Source organism: Camelus ferus, chromosome 15 (genome assembly GCF_009834535.1).
Source record: "Camelus ferus isolate YT-003-E chromosome 15, BCGSAC_Cfer_1.0, whole genome shotgun sequence".
Lineage (NCBI taxonomy): Eukaryota > Metazoa > Chordata > Mammalia > Artiodactyla > Camelidae > Camelus > Camelus ferus.
Genome location: NC_045710.1, coordinates 26,933,780 through 26,956,586, shown reverse-complemented (window position 1 = coordinate 26,956,586; position 22,807 = coordinate 26,933,780). Strand labels below are relative to the sequence as shown.

Here is a 22,807-nt window from a genome sequence, read left to right as displayed (position 1 = left end):
CCCAAAGCCAGTTGCAAAGAACTCCAAAATTAGAATGTGCCTGTTCAGAGTTTTGTCCATGGCATGTGACACGGCTTGCTACCACCAAAAAGGAACAGGAAAACACAAATTGATTTCTCTCTTCCCTTGAAACAAATAGCACACAAACAGGGGGTACAGTGAGAAGGTCTGGACTTTCTCTCTGTGCTAACTCTCTAACACTGACCAGGATCAGTGAGACGGAACCCACTCCCATCAGCAACATGCAAGCGACGACGGGAGTTACCTTCTTACCTAAAAAGAAGGATTGGGATTAGGAACAACTGAAGTGTGAGTGTATGGGAAATAGGACTTAAGGTGACATCAAGGGCATGATCCCTATGGAATGGCAACCTCCCTCCTCCCCACATTTCCATTTCTACCGCTGGTAGGACTGAAACAGGCCATGTGGCCAAAATGTCACACCAAGAGCCCTTCTTCTCTCAGCACTCCTTGGATAACAATAGAGTAGTAGGAGCCAGTGTTTATTGAGCACATTCATGAGCTTTATCAATATGTGTTAAGAGCTTAATCAGTATTATCTCACTCATTTCTCACTATGAGTCTTTGTGGTGTCATCATTTTTTAGATGTGGAAACTGAGGCTCGGAGGTTGTCACTCACCCAAGATTGCACAGCAGATTGAAATATAATTCTTTGACTTTCTCTAAATGTCCTTATTCACTCTGGCTCTGATCAGCTTTTTGTTGTTGTTATTTTGGTCCTCTGGTCCTTTTCTGAGGTTTCCACCTTAGCTGCCTGTTAATTTCATTGGCATATCTTTAAATTCAAGTGGATGCATCAGGGTAAATCTACCAGATTGTAAACTCAGTGAGAATAAGGAATTTTGCCTCTCACGTTCATGGCCATGTCCTCTGATGCACAGTGCATGTTCGTTTGTCATATGAACTATTTGTTATTTAATGAGTGATATGTCTACAGAAACTCAGGTCCAGGGTTTTGCTTTTGGGCTGAGGCCATGCTTCTTGAAGCTCTGGCTTTGGGTTGGCTGTCCATGGGAAGAGTCCTCTGAGGTTTGAGCATCTGGGCAGGCGTTTCCCTCGGGACACCCCCGACAGGACCACAGATGCAGGATCTATGCGGAATATGTGGCTGGGTTCTGAAGACTGCTTGCAGGAATGCACAAAATCCCATAAGGTGGCATCATGGTTCAAGAGATGTATGTCTGTCCTTGGTATTAGGACCAGGATGAAATTTCTCCTGAGGGTCCTCATACAGAGGGTCTTGCATGATGAATATACTGTGTCTTCAATAACGTCCATACAGAAGACACCATGGAGATAGTCTGTGGCTCTTCCCTAGGGCTACGCTCAGTAGAGGTGGATGTCAGTTTCTGGAAGCTCAGTCAGAAGTCATCAGGCCCAGCCCTGAGGCAGCCCTCCCCCTGTTTTAACCATCCCTTCTCCCTGGCTGACTTACTGTAGGGGTTTGCCCTCTGCGAGTGTTGGCCACCCTGGGGAGACTTCATTCTTTGATTGTTCTAAGAGCAACACTAGAAATTTAAACATAAGCTCTCAGCCACCCTGTGCCTTCTCTCTGACCCATTGCTTATCCCGAAATATGCTGGACCTAAAAAACCATTCCACTTGGAGGGAGCCCAAAGGAATGAAAAAGGTCTTACTGCTTTCTAAATAAGATGATGGAAAAATGCAAAACAACCCAGCAACAGCCACCCAGTTTGAAGCTGGTACCCTTTGTTTTGATGCAAATTTAAGACAGCCACTTCTCAGAAAAAAGGGGCAGTACAGGACCTGGTCCCCAAGAAATGCAAATTGTCATTCTCTCTGGTGTGCTTTGCTGATGTGGCAGGGTTTTGGAAAAGCCAGTTTTTTAAAACTAACACTTCTAAAATTCTGGTGCCCGTGGGGAGTCTTACAATTTTCTTTGGAGTGGCAAAGTAAATTTCAGACCTATCATTTTGTTATTTAAGATCCCCAAATCTAGAGCCAGAATAATTAGGGATGCTGGCAGAGTTGTAGGGAAAAAGCTCTTTCCCAAGGCCTCATTCTGTTCCAGCAAGCCTGCCAGTTCTGCCTGTCCATCCAGAGAGAGATTGTGTAATTTCCAACACCCCTGGGAAACTACCAACCCCTCCTGAGCCTGCCTCCAACTTCAACCTGGTCCGGCAGGTCCCCCAGACAAAGAACCACTCCATCGTCCATAGAACTAGCTTGGGCCACATTCTGCTGGATTTAAAGCTATAAGCCACCCACCTCCTGGCACAGGTGGCTCAGAAGTAACCCTTTTCTCATTTGTGTGAGTCAGGATTTCTGAGCTGACCAGTGTTGTGTCCCCAAAGAGGATAGCACCGGGAGCATGACATTGGATTACAGCCTGGGAAATGTAGGTCCCACTAAAGGAAGAGTCCTGGCCAGGGCAGGTGATGGACACCAGGGTGGGATTGCTGGTCCCTGAAGGAGGCGGTGCAGGGCATCTGGCAGTTCTGACAGGTCCTTGAGCAGCGGGATGTAGACTGGACTGCCTCTAAGTTATAATCTAAAGGAGGTCAGGACAGCCCTGACTCCAAGTATTTATCTGTTAAATGTGTCCACTGGCAGGACTCGATTTCTTATTGAAAGCTGTTGGGCTTTAAAGAGTGCGCTATTAGAATGTAGCTATCTTGAGGAGGGTTCTGCCTTAAACATGACTGGTTTTCTAGTACTGATCATTACGAACAGGGAGGAAAAGGCTTGGGGGCCAGGGACGGGTCACCAGCTGGGGCAAGGCTTGGACTGGAAGAGAAGTAGGAGGGGAGATTGGGAGAGAAAGAAACATTTTGTTTCTGGACTACACTGCCTTCCGGTGCCACTAGCAGGAGAAAACAATGTCTAAAGATCCCTCTGTGCCACCAGTGGGTTGAGGACATACCAGGTTGAGGGAAAGGAGGAGAAAAAGAGAGAAGGAGCAGAGAAAGGAAAGGGAGAAAGAAGGTGTCAGGTAGGGTGGGTGGGGGCCAGCCATTTGTAGAAGTTTGGAGGAGGGGCACGCCTGGTTGTCACCCCAGCCATCGACGGCCAACTGTGGGCCAGTGGAGGTGTCAGAAGGTGTGCGGGCAGTGTGATGGAGTGAAAGTCGTCCCAGGCTGGAGGTCAGGGGTTCTAGTTCTGTAATAACTGCCTGGATGACCTCTGGGGCTTTTTAGCCAGAATAGGAGGAGGGTGGCCCTAGGGTCTCAAAGGTGGCTTCCAACTGGAGCAGTTCTCATGCTGGGAAATGGTAATGATTTTGAAAGCCCCATAATTCCAACACCACTGGGGATCCACCCTTGTCCAGAAGACATCCTAATGAACCCTGAGGAATGGCTAAGCTGTAGCGCCTCGGCACCCCTAGTTCCCAACACTGAGCCTCACTGTTGCCAGAAAGTTTATAGGAGAAGTGCTTGGAAACTGCCACTGGTCTTAATTCCTTTCTTTAACCTTGAGATAAGAATGCCTTTGTTCGAGTCTCAGGCAAGTCTCAAGTTATGTAACTCACTTTTATTAAAACTCTCCCTGACTGTTTTATATTCAGCCTTTTCGCTGCCCTGGTTTGTGGCTTTAATTGAATAGGTGCCCTTGTATTTGTGCTAAGTTTTTTTGGTCTTTCTCTTTCAGATCGTGACAGGATAATCACACTGGTTTGTTTAGTAAACACTGAGGCCAGCTCTGCAATCCAGAGGCCAGTGACCGAGCTGGGAAAGCTTTATTCCTCTTGCAGGATGTCAGGAAAAGCTTCCAGGGGACAAGCCCTCACTAGGCCAGACCCCCTTAGAGAAGCAGACAAATTCCTGCTGGTTTGTTGAGCAAACACTGAGGACAAGATTCGTGTATCATTTACGCCTCGGAGAGGTCATCCCTGACACCCTATCCAAACTAGTTTCCTTTCCCCATCTGTAATGCTCTTAAAATGGTCTTTATAACACTTACTACTGTTTGAAGTCATCTTATTATTTTTGTTTAGAATGACTGTTGGGCTCGACCTTGCACTGGAGTGTGAGCTCCCCCCAAGAACAGGGGAGCTGAGAGCCCACCGCCACACCTCGGGAGAGCCAATGCACAACCATGAAGTCAGCAACCACTCACTGAGCTTCTAGTGTGTACTGGGTACTGGGCTTGCTGGGATGGACGCTTCTGTAAAAACTAAATAATTAAATAAAAATGAATGCGTTACATGCTTGGAGGTCTATTGGCATAACTAGAAATTTCCTCAAGCCGTCATGTTCTCTTCTGCCAAGAATTTGGGAGGCTCACCCACTGATTCACCTCCTGCTGTGGTGCTAGGTACTGGGACGGGCAAGAGAGCGCCAGCAATGAACAGAACGTGTTCTCAGGGAACTCAACGGTCCAGTATGGGATGGCCAGGGGAGAGCAGACATGTACGTGAGAACCCTAATGTGTGAGGTTGAAGCCTTAATCAAGTGATACACGCAGTGTCGTGGGAGCAGTAATTAGAGGAAGAGGACAAGAAGACTTCTGCTTTACGGAGCAGGAGGGTTCGGCAGGAGTTGGACAGGAGAAGACGGGGAAGAGCATTCAAGGCACGAGGAGCAGCCCGTGCGAAAATACGGAGCCAAGAGAGGATTTGTGTGTGGCTGGAAGAGGGACAAGTTGGTGGAGATTTGCACAGGTGCAGGGAGGGCAGTGGAGATGGAGGGTGGAGAAGGCTGTGAGAAGTCACCGGCAACCAGACTGGAAAGGTTAACTGGGGCCAGGCTGCGGAAAGCCTGGAGCCGGGGCGGGTGAGGAAATGAGAAGTGAGTCTGGCAGCTCATAGAAATGCTGATCTCAGACTTCCTGCACTGGAGGGGTGGGGATGGGAGTGAGGCGGGTGGGGGCCAGGGTTGGGGTGGGCGGACCCTGAGGTAAAAGGCAAACACATTTCCAAACATCTGGGTCCTGGCTTGTTGCTATAGCGCTGATTCTAGAAATTTGCAGTGGCATTTGGATACATTCAGTGGTAGGGGCAGGCTTAGGGAGATCTTTTAAAGAAAAAGAATATAAAATTTGATGACAAGAGTGCCTCCCAGGGCCTTGAAAGAGCCTGGTAAACGTGGGGCGCTCTGAAGCTTATAGTCAGGAGCTTCTCAGTGAAGCCACCTCTGGAACCTGTGTGGTGTTTGTCCTAAATAGTGCCAGAAGTAAGGTCTGATTTTACGATATCACAGCTCCTTCCCCGGGAGGAAGGTCTTTTCCTGCTAGTTCTTCCGCTGCTGTAAACAGCTCTTGGTCTTGTGCCCTCTTTTCTCCGTATGCCCTTTCCCTAGGGGACCAACCCCTATCACCACCCATGGTGAGAACTATGGTCAAGCCCCTGCCCGCCCTTCTGACCACTGGGCCTCCCTTCCTGCTGCAGCCACACGGGCTCTCCGTCTGGTCCTCAGATGCGTCAGGCTCCCTCCCATCAGCACCTTTGTGTCTACTGTTTCCTCTGCCTGGAACACTCCCCAGAACTTCATTGTCACAGTTAGAATGCAGCTCAAGCGCCATCATCTCAGAGAAGCTTACCTTGCTCAACAACCTAAAGAAACCTCCTAGGCATTCTCTTATCACACTGCTTTGTTTCACTTTCTTCATAGCACTTTTTAATTTTATTTTTGGGGAGGAGGTAATTAGATCACCCGTCCTCCTTTCCTTTCCTTTCCTTTCCTCTCCTCTCCTCTCCTTTCCTTTCCTTTCCTTTCGTTTTCTTTTCTTCCTTCCCTCCCTCCTTTCTTTTTCTTCCTTCCTTCCTTCCTTCCTTCCTTCCTTCCTTTCTTTCTTTCTTTCTTTCTTTCTTTCTTTCTTCTTTCTTTCTTCTTTCTTTCTTTCTTTTCCTTCTTCCTTCCTTCTTCCTTCCTTCCTTCCTTCCTTCCTTCCTTCTCTTTCTCCTTTTCTTTCTTTCTTCTTTCTTTCTTTCTTTCTTTCTTTCTTTCTTTCTTCTTTCTTTCTTTCTTTCTTTCTTTCTTCTTTTATAGCTGCTTTATTTCCATTTATCTTAATTCCCCAAACCACCCTATTTTTCCATTTTTTAAAAAATTCTTGTTTTTATTGAAGTGTAGTCAATTTACAATGTTAGTTTCAGGTGTACAGCAAAGCAATTCAGTTATACATACACATATATAAGCATATATAAAGAAAGAAATAAAATATATATTTCATTCTTAATGGAGGCACTGGGGATTGAACCCAGGACCTCATGCATGCTGGGCAGGCACTCTACCACTGAGCTACACCCTCCCACCATAGCACTTTTTTACTAGCTGAAGCCATCTTATTTTTTGTTTGCCTTTTTACTGTGTCTTCTCCCACTACATAAGCTGCCTGAGAGCGGGGACCTTGCTTGTCGTTGCCCCCTGCGCTATATCCTCAGCACCTGGAGTGGTTCATTTTAAAAAGAATCCAACAGTTTACTGAGAGCATTTTTACATAATTATAATACTTCGCTTTTGTATAGCATTTTCTAGTTTCCAAAAAAGATTTTACATACATAATCTCACTTCTACCTCAAAAACAACCCAATGAGATAAGAAGGAGAGGGATTGTTACGGCCCCAAATAAAAGATGAGGAAATTGAAATTCAGAGAGGTGAGATGACTCGTCCACAGTGTTCTAGCTATTCAGTGATAGCACCAGGTCTTCTTCCATCAAAACCAGTTCTCTTTCCATGTTCTGACTCATATTCCTAAGGCCTGTTACTCCTCCAGGCTCCTCAGAGCAAAAGAACCTGTCCATGTACGGAATGAGAGAGCACGTCTCCACGTTCCTCTGAGGGGAAGGAAAAAAGTACTTGGCTTCCACGTAAAGGTTTATGGCAGACAGCCCAGTCTTCACCTGTGGGTACAGCAGAGAATCAGCCCAGTTATTACGTAATGATAATGATTAAGTTTGGACAATAACAACAGATTCCCTGGGTGCAGTAGAATTTTGCTACCCATCATGAAAATGGTGAGGGACTTGAATTTTCATTTTAATATAATTACCAAAAGCATCGACTGCTGGACAGTTTCACATATTTCCCCCTTAAAGGTAAATCTATGAGGTGGTGAATGAAGAATGGAAGCCAACCTTGCTGTTTTTTAAAACAGAAGCAGTGGAAGTAATGTTTTTCTGAGATTGTCTGGAGAATCAGTGACAGAACAGGGAGTTCAGAAACTTGAAATTCCTGATCCTAGTCAAAGACTGATGAAAGTCAATTTGTACGACCCTTCTGGGCTTTAATTCTCCATTGACAGAAATCTTCAGGAAATATTGACATATTTGTGATACTTGATGTGACCCTTGTAGGGTTTTTTAGGTGACAAATTACATAGAAAGATGTGTAAATCATATAGAGCTCAATGACTTTGTACAAAAGGAGCACACTCGTGTCATCAGCTCCCAAATCTAGAAGTCGATCATTACCAGCACCCCCGAATCCTCCTCTTACCTCTCATCTCAATAACTAGTCTTCTCAAATGAAGGTAAACACTATCCTGAGCTCGCACAATAGGTGAGTTTTATCTGCTTTTTGAAACATTTAATCATAGCGTATGTAGTCATTTTTTTTGGACTGGCTTCTTTTGTTCCACATTATGTTGGTGAGATTCATTCATATTGTTGTGCATAGTTATAGGTTTTTTTCACTGCTATATAATAATTTATTGCCTAAATATGTTATATATCTATTCTCCTATTGATGGTCATTTGGGTTGTTTCCAGTTTGAGGCTATTATAAACAGTGCTGCAGTGACCACGCTTACACATGTCTTTTGGTGAAAACATATATAGTTTTCAGTTTGTGTGAATCCAGGAGTAGAATTGCTGGATCATAGGATATACTTCTATTCATAGATACAACCAAAGAGTTTTCCCAAGTGATTTTACCAATTTGTTCTCCCATCACTGGTGTATGAGAGGTCTAAATACTCCACCTTCTTCTTAACACTTGGCATTATCTATCTTCTCATTCTAGCTCTGCTGGAATGTGACCCATGATGGATTTTAATATATTTAAACTATAATTGATTTAGTTATAATTTAGTAAGTATATTTGTGAGATGGTACCTAAGGAACCTGAGATTAGGTAGACATTGGATCATTTTTTAAAAACTGGGGTATAGTTGGTTTACTACTTCAGGTCAGTTTTAATGCTCAGTCATATTCTTGTCCTGTGTGTTTCTCTAATTCCTTCATATGTACAGGTGCAGCCCACCTGACAAGAAGGCAGACTTCTGGGGGTCAAGGGCTCCTTTCATAGTTGTTATAGCCCTCAGCACAGTGCTGGGCACAGAGGAGGTGCCCAGTAACTCCTGATTGAATTGAGCTGAACTAATGATGGAGGCAAACCCACCAACGTCCCTATTCATGGTTTCCTGCCTGATCACTCCACTTCCAGGCACTTCCTAGGATGATAAAAGGACCAGGAGTGAGGAATTCTAGAAAATGTCCAATTCCTTCATGTTCCTTTAGAGCCTACATTCCAAGTGCTAAAACATTTTAGGTAGAATGAGCCCCTCTATTTTCAAAAGGATTTTCCTGGGGCATGAACCTGAGCCGACCAGAAGGCAGGGCCGACAGAAGGACTGTCTCACCCGGGCTTTCAGGAGAGAGTATTGTTTGTGTCCTTCCATGCTTGAAGGGGTGCTTTGGACTCAAAATGTCTGATCTTATTACATGACCCTGATTTCCCTATGGCTGCATGCAGTTCGACAGACATCTCTCCAAAGGCCACAGTAATCTCTAGGATACTTAGTTCCCTTTTTTGCTTATTTTTTTTATCTGTCCCAATTTTTAAGAACTATTTCTGAAATCTCATCAGCTAAAGGATCTGTGCTCAGTTGATTGCCCATTTCAACACGCAGCTTTGTGTCATGCTCTGCACATCTTTGTTCATATTGGATATTGGCTGTTTCTGGATGGAGATCCTGAGATGTTAAGTTCATTCATTTTAACAGTTCTGTTGTAGTTTGGAATTAGGCACTTATTGAAAACAATTGGTGGAAATATCCACCACCACCCACCCCCTTTTTCTTTCAGTTTTAGACTCTGACATTCAGCAAGGAAGATGGGTTTTAAAGGGCATGGTCATGAGGGAGGCATTAAAGGAAGAAAATGTGGACCTTGAAAAACACGTATAGAGTACTGATGAAACTAAGCCAGTTTCCAGACTCCATATGGGCCTCCTGCTGTCAGGCAAGTCAAGGTAGAGAGTGTGTGTGTCTGTGTGTGTAGGAGTGGGGTGGAAGAAATGGGAAACCCTGAAAAGAAAATTGTGGTAAGATCCCCAAAGCATATCAGGTTGTAATTGTACACAGTCACTCATGGGACCAGGCTTGTTCTGCAGTCTGAAATCACCATCAGCAGGTAATCAGATCTAGTGCTCTGGGGCCTCCCCTAACACAGTGATGGTTGTAGACCAGACCAAAAAACGATGGGCTGTTTGAGTCTCTCCTAACAGGGCTGGCCAGCTGCCCAAGATTTGTGGGGAGAGAGAGGAGGGCTGTGAGTTTCAGAATGGTTTTCCTCTGAGGATGGGTCTTATGTCTCAGATCTCCTGATAGGAGGCCACATGTTACATACATGTTTCTCCCTTCATGTATGTACTTTCTTTTCAGTCTCAGATTCAACTGGCTGTGACGCTTGGGTTTATTAAATTCAGGTCCATTAGGATACTCCATGGGTATATTTGATTAGGTGCTGTCAGTGCAAATGCTTGGGGTGGATCAAGCAGGCAGCATGAATATGAAATGGGGTTTATGGCAAGCTGGAGAGTCTGTTTCTCTTTGAAAAGAGGGTACAGTCAGACAATGGCCACTATGGAGGTAGGCCAGCCCAGGTGATCAGATCTTCTTATTTTTCAAGAAAAGCCAGAAATCCAGATTCTTCTTTAAAAATGTGTGTAATTTGCTGATTTTTCAATGTTTGATATTAATTCAAAATTTAAAACAAAATCACTTTGCAGGCCAACTCTGAGTATCAAACAAAACAAATCTGTAGGTCTCATTCAGCTTCCAAGCCTGAGTCTCTAGGTTAAATTGATTTTCTGGTGGGAAAAACCCAACTTATTTAAGTCACCTCAAGTCATAGAGGACTAGACAGATGGTCCCCTACTGGTGATGGTTCAACTTTATGATTTTTCAACTTTACGATGGTGTGAAAGCAGTATGCATTCAGGAGAAGTTGTACTTCAAATTTTGAATTTTGATCTTTTCCCTGGGCTGGTGACGTGCAGTACAGTACTCTCTCGTGATGCTGGGCAGAGGCAGTGAGCTTGGCTCCCAGTCATCCACCCCACCACAAGGGGAAGCAACCAACACACTTAAAACACTTCTGTTCCCATACAACCATTCTGTTTTTCACTTCCACTATTCAATGAATTATATGACGTAGTCAACACTTTATTATAAAATAAGCTTTGTGTTGGATGATTCTGCCCAACTGTAGGTTATTATAAGTGTTCTGAACACATTTAAGGTAGGTTAGGCTGAATGATAATATTTGGTAAGTTAGGTGTATTAAATGCTTTTACCACTTATGACACTTTAACCTTAAGTTAGGTTTATGGGTTTACGATGGATTTATCCCATCATAAAGTGGAGGAAGATCCATATGATAAGGAGATGTGTGACAATAAGAGAAACAGGATTTTCAACCATGCAACAAGCCTCATAGAAAGCCATCAACTCTACAAACATGCCAGGTCAAGGGCTGAATAGGAGCACACCTGACTGGTACTTACTGAGAGTTGGTAAGTTCTTTATCACCATTGATCGGGTAACTTACGCTTCTCAGTTGGTGGCAGGTTTCAATATAAGCTGCCTATGACTCACATTAATTTCTCTGATCATTGTAGATTTCTTGACTGGGTCTCAGGGCTTCCAGGCTGCTCCTAGCCTGTTATAGAAAGGCCTTCATTACTTTGGTTATGCCCAAATTTGAGGAATGTGAGGGTAAGTTTATTTTCCTTGTGGCAAGTGGATCCCTGGAGCAGAAGAGGAGGAGCTGGTAGGTCAGGGTGCATTGGGAAGTCATGCTCCATGTTCTGATCTATGACAGACACCATCAGCTGCTCCTCCACTGACCATTCCTCCCTTCATCCTTGCTAACAATATCTCAACTTTGTTCAGGTATCTGGCAGCTTACGTGCTGCAGGAGAGCTGGTACCAGCCCAGCGCAGGGTGGATCTTACTTACATCACATCAAGTAAGTCCATTTTCCTTGTCAGAGATTAGTTTGGAAATCAGCATGGGTAGCAGCTCTGAGCAATGTGACTGAGAGAAAGTCTAAGGGAAATTTTTGTCCTAGATTTAAATCCCCCACACTCACTGAACTGCAGATAATTGAAATTATCAAAGATCTATGAGCCCGGGAAGTTGCCTTTTGACTGTGATCACCAGTTGCAAGCCCAGTGCTAGACACCCTGAGGCTCAGTCTGCCAGATGCCCAGCTCACTGTAGATCCTGCGCTCATCTCCAGGTTTTCCTCGGCAGCATCTCCCAAGTCTCTGTATTTATATATTTGCTGCTTGTTGTCCTTTATATTTCCCTCCACCTTTGTTGCCTAAATCTACCGTTATCCCCCTGCCTCCCAAGAGAGAACACCTGGCCAAATTGCTTTGGTGGTTGTTGGAGAGGATGGACCAGAAACCAAGATCTTCTAATTCTTCATGTCCTTGCTTGTGGGGCTTGGGAACACCAACATTTAGTGGGCACATGCAGAGTTCCCAGACTCATGTGGGACTTTAATGCATCCCATTTATTCTCTCTCTCTTTCTCTCTCTCTCTCTTTTTTTTTCCATTCCTGAATTTACGTCACCTAATTTCTCTCTCCTCGCTTTTGATCCACCATGGGCTTTTTCTCACCTTCACAAGTCTGGCTTCCTCTTAGCCTCTCTTTCCCATGCTTAACTGCTCATGGCTAGCTCCTTTATCCCATTGTATCTCTTTTCCTTTCTTTTCACCAGAAGCCTTTTATTTTCCTTCCACCCTCCCCAGAGCATCTGTGTGCGCCCCTGGAATTTCAGGGGTTTCTTTGAGCTCTCCTGACTTAATTTTGGGGACATAGCTGTGCACCAGTCTTCTGCATATATCACTTAACCTCCTCACAGAATGGCTACCAGTTCCTCAGATCGCAAATAAGCATAAGGAAAGGTGTTATAAGCCACTCTGTAATCATTTTCCTTATTAAAGTATTAGGCTGAAAGCTTTTGCATCCTTTTATACAACTGCAACTTTTATCATGGGAAACAATGTGCTTACCTTGTAAAGAACAAGTACCCTACCTACAGTCATTCCCATAGTTTTTCTCCATTGACCTGAATTTAATCCATCCTATCAGTCACCATCAATTAAGGATGAAATAAAAGAAAACCTGAATGTTTGTGAGGAGAGAGTCCCAGCCACAGGATCCAGGGTGCTGTTGGTCATGACCTTCAGATTGAAATATGTCCATGATCTAAAAATTTTAAATGCTGTTTTCCGAATGGAGGTGCACATTTTTTTGGTTCTACATCTGTAAAGTAAGAACAGGAGGAAAATATGCTGAAATTCCTAAGTGTGTTTATTTTTCACATCTGTTACAGGGCAATTTTGCTGTGCAGAGCTGGGGTCAAAATATTTCTCCTTCAAATTCTTTTCAGCTTTGCACCCATCATTATCACTACTGTGCATCGTTTTGTGCTGGGTTGGTCAGACATCCAGTGCCCTTGGGGGGAGACAGGCAGGGTTAGTTGAAGGGAGGGCCTGAGAGGAGGGCAGTAGAGGAAAGGAACAGTGTCTGTTCCCTGCCTGTTCTCTGGAAGCTGCTGGAGACCCTTGGTTGGAGGAGTGAGACCAGAAATGGAGGAAATGGCTTCATAAGACTTTGAGGCAGCAAGAGGTAAGAGGAAGAAACTGCAAAGTCTCCATCAGGAGAGACATTAGGAATCTTTAGGCACAAGCAGAACTGCTTAGAACAAAGCGTGGCAGAGCTGGTTGGAGGCTGATCTCACTGCCTTTGTATGGAATCTTCTCAGCTGTGGGACCCAGTGGACCAGAGGTTCTGGGAGCATCAGCAGTCTGCATGCTTGGCACAGATCCTCGCTCTCTCCACGGGTACTGCCAGCAAGGATATGGCTTTGTCCTCAAGAGCTATGAAGAAAGCAGACGCTGATGGGATGGGATGTTGGAGGAGACGGCAAGGCTGGGCAGAGAAGTACCCTGAATATGAATTCTTGCCCAAGAAAAAACAAACCAAACAGCCTATAAATGACAGTGATATGTTTTACCCCCATTCATTCTGTGGAAATGAAAGTCCATAAAGATTAAATGCATTTTCAAGGGTTCTTAGCAGAGAGTCAGAATTGCAATCTGGAGTCCTTGCTGCTCCAGTTTCTGGGTTATCCTTAGCAAGGGTGATTGTTTCTAAGGATGAATTTCCATAAATTAAAACATGGCTGTGCTGGGAGTGAGCATGCCTTTAAAATGCAACACAGGCTGCTGGAATGGAGTGGAGAATGGGTATGTGATGGAGGGTGAGGTTGGCCGCTGCCAGCATGGCCCGGGGTGTTATCCACAGGGTGATTATGGCTGATGTGTAGTTCTTCTCCAGCAACAGGTGACCTTCCCCTGAAGCAGTCTGGGCTCTGAATTTGAGAAGCAGACTATACTTACTGCACTGAAGCAACAATCCTATATTCTGAGACCTGCCACTGATGTCATGTGGTGACAAGGAAGGGACTTGTAGTAGGGGATAGTCAAGCCAATCCCAAGGAGCTCTTGGTGTCGTACAGTTGGAGTTCATCAAGTTGCTACAGGAAAACAGAATTTAGTAGTTCCAAGTATAAACTCCTGAGTTCCACTAGCAGGTTCAAAGACTAGTTCCACTCTTTTATAAGCTGGGTGTCATTGAGCAAATTATTCAATTTCTCTTGGCTTCAGGTTTCTTGGTGTAAAATGGAGATAGTGATAGTACCTCTACTTTGGAGTTAATTGTGAAGCTTAACTAAAAGAAAATTAATATAATAAAATATATTATCTTATTATGGTACTATGTATTACCAGACACATATAAATACCTGGTAAATGTTACATTTTTTTTTTTTTGCATGCAAGAAATGCACTTGATTTTTTTCTTCCAATTTTATTGAGATATAATTAACATACAGCAGTGTACAAGTTTAAGGTGTTATGTATAATGATTTGACTTACATCATGCAATGATTATCACAGTAAGTTTAGTGAACATCCACCACCTTATATAGATACAAAATGAAAGAAAAAGAAAAAAATTTTTTCCTTTTGTTGTTAGAAGTCTTAGTAGAGGATTCCAGGAATCTTCCCCTATCACTTTAAAATCTGATTCTAGTATGTTGGGCTCCACTGTTTCTACTTCTTCCTAGAGCAATATCTAAAGGAACAGGGTTGCAGAGAGAGAGGAAAGCTTACTCAGGTGACCACTTGGCAAGAGAGGGGTCCCGGATACATGGACCCCAGTGCTCTCGTGCGGGGCCTTGCTGGATCCACTGTGAGGTAGCTTGGCTGGTCAGGTCCGTATGCATGCTGCACTAATCTGAAGAGCTGGAGATGGAGCTGACTGCCTGTGTTTTGTTCTTCGATGTGTCCAGAACCCACGACTCTTTTTTGCTGATTCAGGTCGCTGTGGTGTGGTACACCTGTCTGGACCTTGCCTACAACCTCCATCTGATTCCTAGCTTGGGTTGAACACTTGGGTCCCAACGATGACCTCTGGTTCCCAACTTAGCTGCCTTCCTAGTCCTCCATGATGTATGTGATGACCTCTAGGCCCTAGCCAAAGGATGCTCAGAAGCGGGTAACTAAGGCCTATTTCCACCTAACTCCATGCACCATTGTTCTTAACCTGCTATAACCATTTCTTGAAGGAGAAAGGCCACTCAGTGGAGTAGTTCTCTCCCCGAGTACTAAATGGGGGAACAGGACACAGACCCCCTTGACTTTCTGGGGTTTTTTTTATTTTGTTTATTTATTTTTAATTTATTGAAGTATAGTCAGTTACAATGTGTCCATTTCTGGTGTACAGCATAATGTTTCAGTCATATATATATTCGTTTTCATATTTTTTTCATTATAGGTTACTACAAGAGATTGAATATAGTTCCCTGTGCTATACAGAAGAAAAAAAATTTTTTTAATCTTGTTTTCTCTTCAATTTATTTAACATTGACTTCCTGGATATAAGACCTTTAGAGACAGACCAGAACACATGTACCGTTTGTCTCTCTATTCCTGTTTGCAGACTCAAAGTTCATGTGCAGGGTCAGAAGGAAAAGTGTCCCAGAGAGCCCAACACTGACAATGTGTATGTGGGGAGCAGAGGGAAAACACTGTTTGAAAAGTATGAAGCCAGAAACTAATCTGTGGAAAATTCCTTCAACACTTGATGGGTAAAATTATGAAAAGAAGACTGTGTCCTTACCAATTATAATTAAAGATGGAATCTGTCTCCTGTTCAGAATCTACTGCAGAATGCAGCATATGCAATTATAAATGCCCCTGCATTTTCAATTTAAAGAGTATTGAGATTAGTCACTGAAGAGGAAACTTAATATGCCCCGAAATCTCAAGCTCGTACGTGAAAGAGACCTGATAGAGATTTTGGCCAAAGTTGACAATAATCCTAAAAACATACATACCAACCATAAAATGTTATGAAGCTGAAACGGACTTTTCTAAGCCATCAATCAACAAAAACCTTATTAACTACGTTAGAGGAAAAACTAAATCGTCATTCTATTTTCTCTTTAGGAAATGGACCCAAATTTGTATGATATGAAGACAGCCAATCAAAGACTATGCAGCCAAAAAAGGCCAGAAGAAAAGTTTTAGAGAAGTATGCCATGAAGGTAATCAATAAAAGTATACTTTTTCTGTACATTTGTGAAATGTTAGCTTTATAAAATATGTGATTTCTTTTCTCATTCTAAATACATCTTAACTTTCAAATCTAAGTTTGAGTCATAATTTGTTTTCTTAAAGAATTTCCGGAAATTTGTAGATGCTTTTAGACCCCACACATCCTGGATCTGCTCCTGAGGGAGACACGTGGTCAGTAGTATAACTGACAGCGGCCACCAGTGGGTATTTGTGCACGTCTGTGGGAGTGTGACCTGGAAGTGAATGCCGTTTATCATGTGTATCGCTATCAAACAAGACAAAACAACACAACACAGAACCGCTGCTGTAGACAGCAGAAGCAAACAGGTAACTCTGCCAGAGCCATAACCACTATCCTCAGTTTAGTGTGTATTATTGCTATGGAGCAATAGCAGTTTGTAATAGTACTTTGTACTTTTACTGCATATATATGTTCACACATTGGTATTACCCTATGTGCACGTGGTCTGGGGTCTGGTTATCTACTGCTGTAGATTTAAAGCTAAAATAACAATCATATCATTATGTCTTATGATAGCTCACCTTCTTGGGGGGTGATCAGGACAAGCTTGAAAGATAAATATTTGCCAGGCAGATCAGGTGGCAGTGGCATTACTTGCAGGTATCTCAGCTTGAGCAAAGAACTGAAACGGGAAACAGAAAGAAGGAACTCATTTCCTGAGTATATAAACTTGAAGGCAGACCTCAAAAACATTGAGGGAGGGGAGAAACGGCGCTGGGCTAGGGGGAGGTGTTTGAGGTGAGGTGCAGATTTAATGGTCAAAATTTAATGATGAAACTACTAGTGGCAGGGAATCCGAGGATTAAAATTAAGTAGGTTACCACAAGGACAGGTAATTCTAAGGGCGTTATCAAGGTGGATGTTTTGCCTGCCAACTAGCCAGCCGGTTTTGGGGAGTTTGGAATTGAGCTTGGGTGTGAGATAGAAAGAAAGGTTCGGCTGCTCTTCAGTTACAAATAAAGGACATTGATTGTAATAAGGCCAATGTGGACAATGTCTTAATCTTAAAAGATAGGCACTTCCTTCCATGAAGCATGGATTTCCCACTGACTTCAAAGGCATTCCTGAGGGCGGGAGCTCTGGGGGGATGTTAGGTGCCTCTGGATAGGCTGTCTGCAGTAGATACGTTCACTGCCCTGTTCTCATAGGAGTTGAAAGCACAGGGCAGTGTTTGCTTCAAGCTACAAGCACATTTTCTGTATCCTGGTGGCTGAGTTCACTCCCTCATCTTTACTTTTCAAAAAGTGTTACAGAATATAACACAGTTCCTAAGGAGTTCCTGACTTTTGTATGCTGGTATTAATTTAAATGCTAGTCACTATCTACTTTGCAAAATGTGCTCAAGCAAAAGTCAAAGTCCAGTTCAAGAATTTGGATTTTTGTTACTCCCACTACTCAACTGTTTCAGTGACTACAAGACATCTGTGAATTTCATAGAAGTTGATCATTCAAGTTGATGTTCCCGTTGGGCAAGGAGAGTGCTTGTCACGGTGCTCATGGGTGCCCTTGTGCTGGACTTCGGTGGTGTTTCCCTGCACTCCAGCTACCTGGAACAGTTCCCTGGACATCCAGTAGCTGTTTCTAGCTACTAGTGGCCTGCATACATGGTTCTTAGGATTACAGAGATTCCAGTGCCCATCCCAAGACCAGCATGTTATCTAGAGATGTATGGTTAAAAACATCGACTCTGGAGGCAGACAGAGCAGCATTTAAATCTCAGCTCCACAATTTACTAATCATGTGGCCTTGAAAAAATTATGCCACCTTTTAAAGCCCCAGCTTCTTTTTCTGTAAAAGGCTGATGGTGTCAATAATCCTTGCCAAATAGAGGTGTTTTATAGATTAAGTGAAATTATGAATAGGTATTATTGTTATTCACTATGCTCCTGCTCTTCAGTCTCTCCTTAGACTTGATTGGAGTAATAATCATGATGGTTATCATTTATTGCTATATGCCAGCCACTTTATCTGTATTATCTGTAATCATCATGAAAGAATGCTAGGAATAGAGCTTTACTTTACAGCAGAGGAAACTGAGGGTCAAAGAGGTTAATTAACTTTATCAAGGTCATAAAACCAACCAGTAGAGCTGGGGTCTGAACCCCAGAGTTGGTGTTCTTTTCTCTAAGTGACACTGATGCTCAAATACCTCAGTTCAAATCATTGTTCTGAGGATGAATATGGATTGGAAGGGTCATTATTTCCCTCTTACATTCATGAGGGACAGCTGTCCCTTGCTCCAGAGAACAGTGGACACCAAATATTAAGCAGCAAGCTGGGTGGAAGCCCATCTGCCCACAGTGTTCCATGTGGAGCAACTACCTTTCAGGAGGCCCTCAGTTCTCAATGCGAGAGCAGCGCGGCGGTGTCAGAGGGGTGTGCACCCATGGCCAGGGTCCTCCCAGTGTTAGCCCCAAGAAACCCTTGATGTTGTGGATTTGATCTCCTTTATAGGATATAATTCACTGACACTGGCTTATCAGCTTTGGATATAAATAAAATGTCCCTGCCAGTCAATAACTCAGAGCCCCTATTCTTGTTCACAACTACTCCAGCAGGAACTTTGATTTCCCTCCTTCCCTGCAAAAAATTTCCTCTCTGGCCCCTCCCTCAAAATGTTAATCCCAAAGAAAGCCTCAGATGAGGCAAATTGGTTTGTTAGCCACAGTCACTGCACAACTTTTGGGGTTAATGAGTGGCCACTGCCTCTGAAGTCAATGAGAGGAGCCTGCAGAATCCACCAAGAGCTGCCAGTGATTGGGTCAAACTCATCAGTGCTCCCAGCGCTGCCAGTCTCCGGGCTGATTTCCCAGCCTTGTTCTTCCTTTTGTCAATTGAGCCCTGAAGCAATCCTTCCTGCACCCAGAACTAGTCTCACGTTGTCTCAGGGAAATGGCTCATTCATCTTCTGTCAACCATTCTTGGACCAAAAAAGCACATATCTTCATACGAAGGAGCAACAATTTGCAAACATGTTGTACCTTAAATTATACTTCTAAGCAACACATCACTGAATGGGTAAGGTCCACAGAGATGCCATTTGCCTCTAACACAAACTTTTTCATTCTCAGAGAGCAATTTATCTCATTTTAGAGACAGCCATATCCAACATCTTTCCTATTGTGGTCACTGTTTTGTATCTGTTTACCTGTTCCCCTGCTGTAACCCTGCCCCATCCATTTGGTGTCCCCTAAATCAAGGTAACGGTTTCCACTCGTGGATATGCAAATCTCTACCTCTTCTAGGGAGGGAGATTGCTTCCAACTTACACCATTTCCATGGAGGTTAAAAAATCCTAGAGTCGGTTCCAGCCAGCTTTCATAAGCTCAGTACCCTGTGCTTTCCTTCCCTAGAAGCCTCAGAAATAAAGTCTCCCTGAGATAGGCCCCATCATTTTTTGACTTTCTCCTTAATTTCTGCCACAAAAGTGATGCTCATGGCTCACCTTGTACCCACCCTGCCCCAGCTCTGGGACCAGCTGTTTCTCCAAGGACTCCACTTCTTTTTAGGAGGGAATGGTATTAGAGATTGTGTGGGCGCTAGGTATGATCATTGCTACCTGGGTGTCTTTGCTTATAGGCCTTTTCTGTGGACAGAGCGAGGAAATATATGCATGTATATACATATATACACATCTGTACACATGCGTGCACATGGACATGAATGTTTACACTTGCACACACACATTCATACACATGTTTTAGAAATCTCTGGTCCATATCAGTACCTCCAATTTAATCCATCCCCTATGGTTTATCTTGCCTCCCCCTTTCATTATTTGTATGTCCCTTCTTTCCCATCAAGAACCCTGGCTCTCAACAATAAAACACACTTACTCATTTATTTACTTCTATAACACATTGAAAACAGGTTCAGAATTGCTTTGCCCATACCTCTGCATAGACAAGTCTACTAAAAAGAGTTCAAGATTTGTTTCCTATCTTCCCCTCACCTTGACCAAGACTGAGAAGTATTTGTAGTTCAGTGCTGTTTGTACATTACTTAGATTAGTTGGGTTTCTTATCTTCCCTCTTCAGTTTGGTTATGTTATTCATTTAAATACTGTTATCATTTATTTGTTTTGCATTCAGTTTTAGTACCCTCTTCACATCCTTGTTGGTTTAATTCGTTTTTTTTGATCGTGTAGAACATATTTCCAAAAGTCAGCGCAATATAAAAAGGTGTGCTCTATTCTGTATTATTTCTACCCTATTCCCTTCCCTCCCCACTCCTTGGAGGGAACTAACTTTATTGTTTTTTGTTTAACTTTTCCAAGTTTCCTTTTGGACAGATGAATAGATATATGTATGTTTTCTTACTTCTCTCTCTCACACAAAAGGTAGCATACTACTTACGTTCTTTTGCCATTTGGTTTTTTTCACTGAAGAATGTCTCTTAGAAGGAGTTCGAGTGTTTCGAGCATAAGCTGCTCTAGAATCCTTGCTTGGTGTCCTGCAATAAATGCCACACTTTCCTTCACCACACACACACACACACACACAATGTCTCTTGGAAATCACTCTGTATCAGTTCATAGAGATCTTCCCCTCTTTCTTTACAGTTATAGAGTGCTCATCATGAGTAATTATCATAGTTTACTTAACCAATCACCTATGCTAGTCTCCAATATTTTGCAACTGCAAATAATGCTACAGTGAATTACCTTGTGCAAATATTTTTTGTGTATTATTGGAGTTGTATCTTCAGAGTTAATGCCCAGAAGTGAGATTGGCATGTCGAAGTGTAAATGTGAATGAAATTTGTTGGATGTTGCCAAGTTCTTCACCATAGGGGTTATACCATTTTGCATTCCCAGCGAGAATGCAGTGTATGAGAGTGCCTGTTTTCCCCCACATCCTTGCCAACAGAGTGTAATCATAAGCTTTTGAATTTTTGCCAACGTGATGGGTGAGAAATGGTGTCTCAGTGTCGTTTTAATTTGCATTTCTTTTATTATGAATAAAACTGAACATTTTGGCATATGTTTAAGGTCCACTTTGATAATTCTTTTTGGTGAATTGTCTGTGGATATCTTTTGCCCATTTATTAGTAGGATGTAAAAATTTTTAAGTTGTTTATTTGGCAGAAATAGTTCTTAATACAATCTACATGAACTGAAGGCAGAATCCCAAAGTACCTGCTGTGGATAAGCTATGGATTCTGCCCTCCAGGAGTTCAGTCTGTAAGCTGAACACTGTCACGGTGGAGATGAGCAGAAGCTCTCGACCCAGACTGCCTGCCTTCAAATGCCAGTCCTGCCACCTAGGCAAGTTTTTAACCTCTTGGTGCCTCAGGTTCTCCATCTGTAAGACGAGAATAACATAAGCATTTACCTCTTAGGATTATTGTTAGGATTAAATGACTTAACATATGTAAAGTGTGTTGAGCAGTAAACACGCCATACATGTTGGCTATTTTAGAATCAAGAAAATGCTCTCAAAACATTGATTTGATCCCATAGGAATCCTGTTATATAGTTAATTATGAAAAATGAGGACCTGAAAGTTTAGAAACATCAGGTGAATCAGTGATATAATCAGAATTGTAACTCATTCATTCACTCCACAGATATTTTTTGAGGCTCTGTTATGTACTGGGCACTGGTTTAGGTGCTGGAGATACAGCCTGAACAAGACAGATCTTTGCACTCTGGGAAGCTCACTTTTTTGTGTGGTGGAGGGGTTGTGTGGGATATGGAAAGAAGCAAAGCCCAAGGAAACCAATTTTGTCTGTCTTGTTCATTACTCATCTGTTCAGCACACACAACAGTATTGAAATTCATTTGTTAAAGGAAAGAATGAAGGAATAAATGAGAGTAGTGAGGCTTGATGCATAGGTAGGACCCAAATCATGGAAGACTTTGTCAACTATTCTGAAGAGTTTGTACTTTATCCAGAGCAGAAAAGTCACATGAACCGATCTGCATACAAGCAAAGTCTGTATGGAGGGAGGACCCAGAGGAGAAGAGGGAACAGCAGGCAGGTGGTTACAGTAAGTCTAGTGGGAGGTGCTGGGGTCTGAATTAAGAGGGAGGCTGAGGGCATGGAGATGAGGTGAGCTGGACAGAGATTCAGAAGTCAGAGCTGACTTCTCGCGGACTTGCTGGGTGTAGAGGGAGGGAGGAAGTGGGCAGTAACACTGAGGTTTCATTGTGATAAGAAGTTGAAGGGGTCTCTTTCTGCCATCTTTCCGTGCCGCCATAATGATGCGCATGAACGTCCTGGCTGATCCTCTCAAGAGCATCAACAATACCAAAAAGAGAGGCAAACGCCAGGTTCTTAATATGCCGTGCTCCAAAGTCATTGTCTAGTTTCTAACTGTGATGATGAAGCATGGTTGCATTGGCGAATTTGAAATCATCGATGATCACAGAGCTGGGAAAATTGTTATGAACCTCACAGGCAGGCTAAATAAGTGTGGAGTGATCAGCCCCAGATTTGATGTGCAACTCAAAGATGTAGAAAAATGGCAGAATAACCTGCTCCCATCCCATCAGTTTGGTTTCATTGTACTAACAACCTCAGCTGGCATCACGGACCATGAAGAAGCAAGGTGAAAACACACAGGAGGGAAAATCCTTGGATTCTTTTTCTAGGGATGTGATACATACGTGCAAATAAAATGCCTCAGTGGAAAAAAAAAAGTTGAAGGGGGATGGCTGACTGAGGAAAATAGGGGAAAGCCTTTTAAATTTGAGGTGACCATGGGACAGTTCTCAATCTCTTGACTGTACTTGTGTTTGGCCTCTCTACACTCCTTGGAGTCAGGAGCTTTGGACCTCTCCTATGAGATAAACAGTGTCTAATAGTGGAAAGGACACCAGTTAGGAGGTCAGCTGACTGGCAGTGCAGCCTTAACTCTCTGGCAGGAGTTGGGGGGGAGAGGAGATCCCTGATGGGGCGTGCTCAGTTAACTGCTAAT

At 43.2% G+C, this 22,807-nt stretch overlaps 1 pseudogene; it reads left to right on the top strand.

The window, feature by feature from the left end:
- The first annotated feature begins 2,677 nt into the window (after positions 1-2,677).
- Positions 2,678-22,529, top strand: LOC116668940 (annotated as a pseudogene).
- Positions 22,530-22,807: the final 278 nt, after the last annotated feature.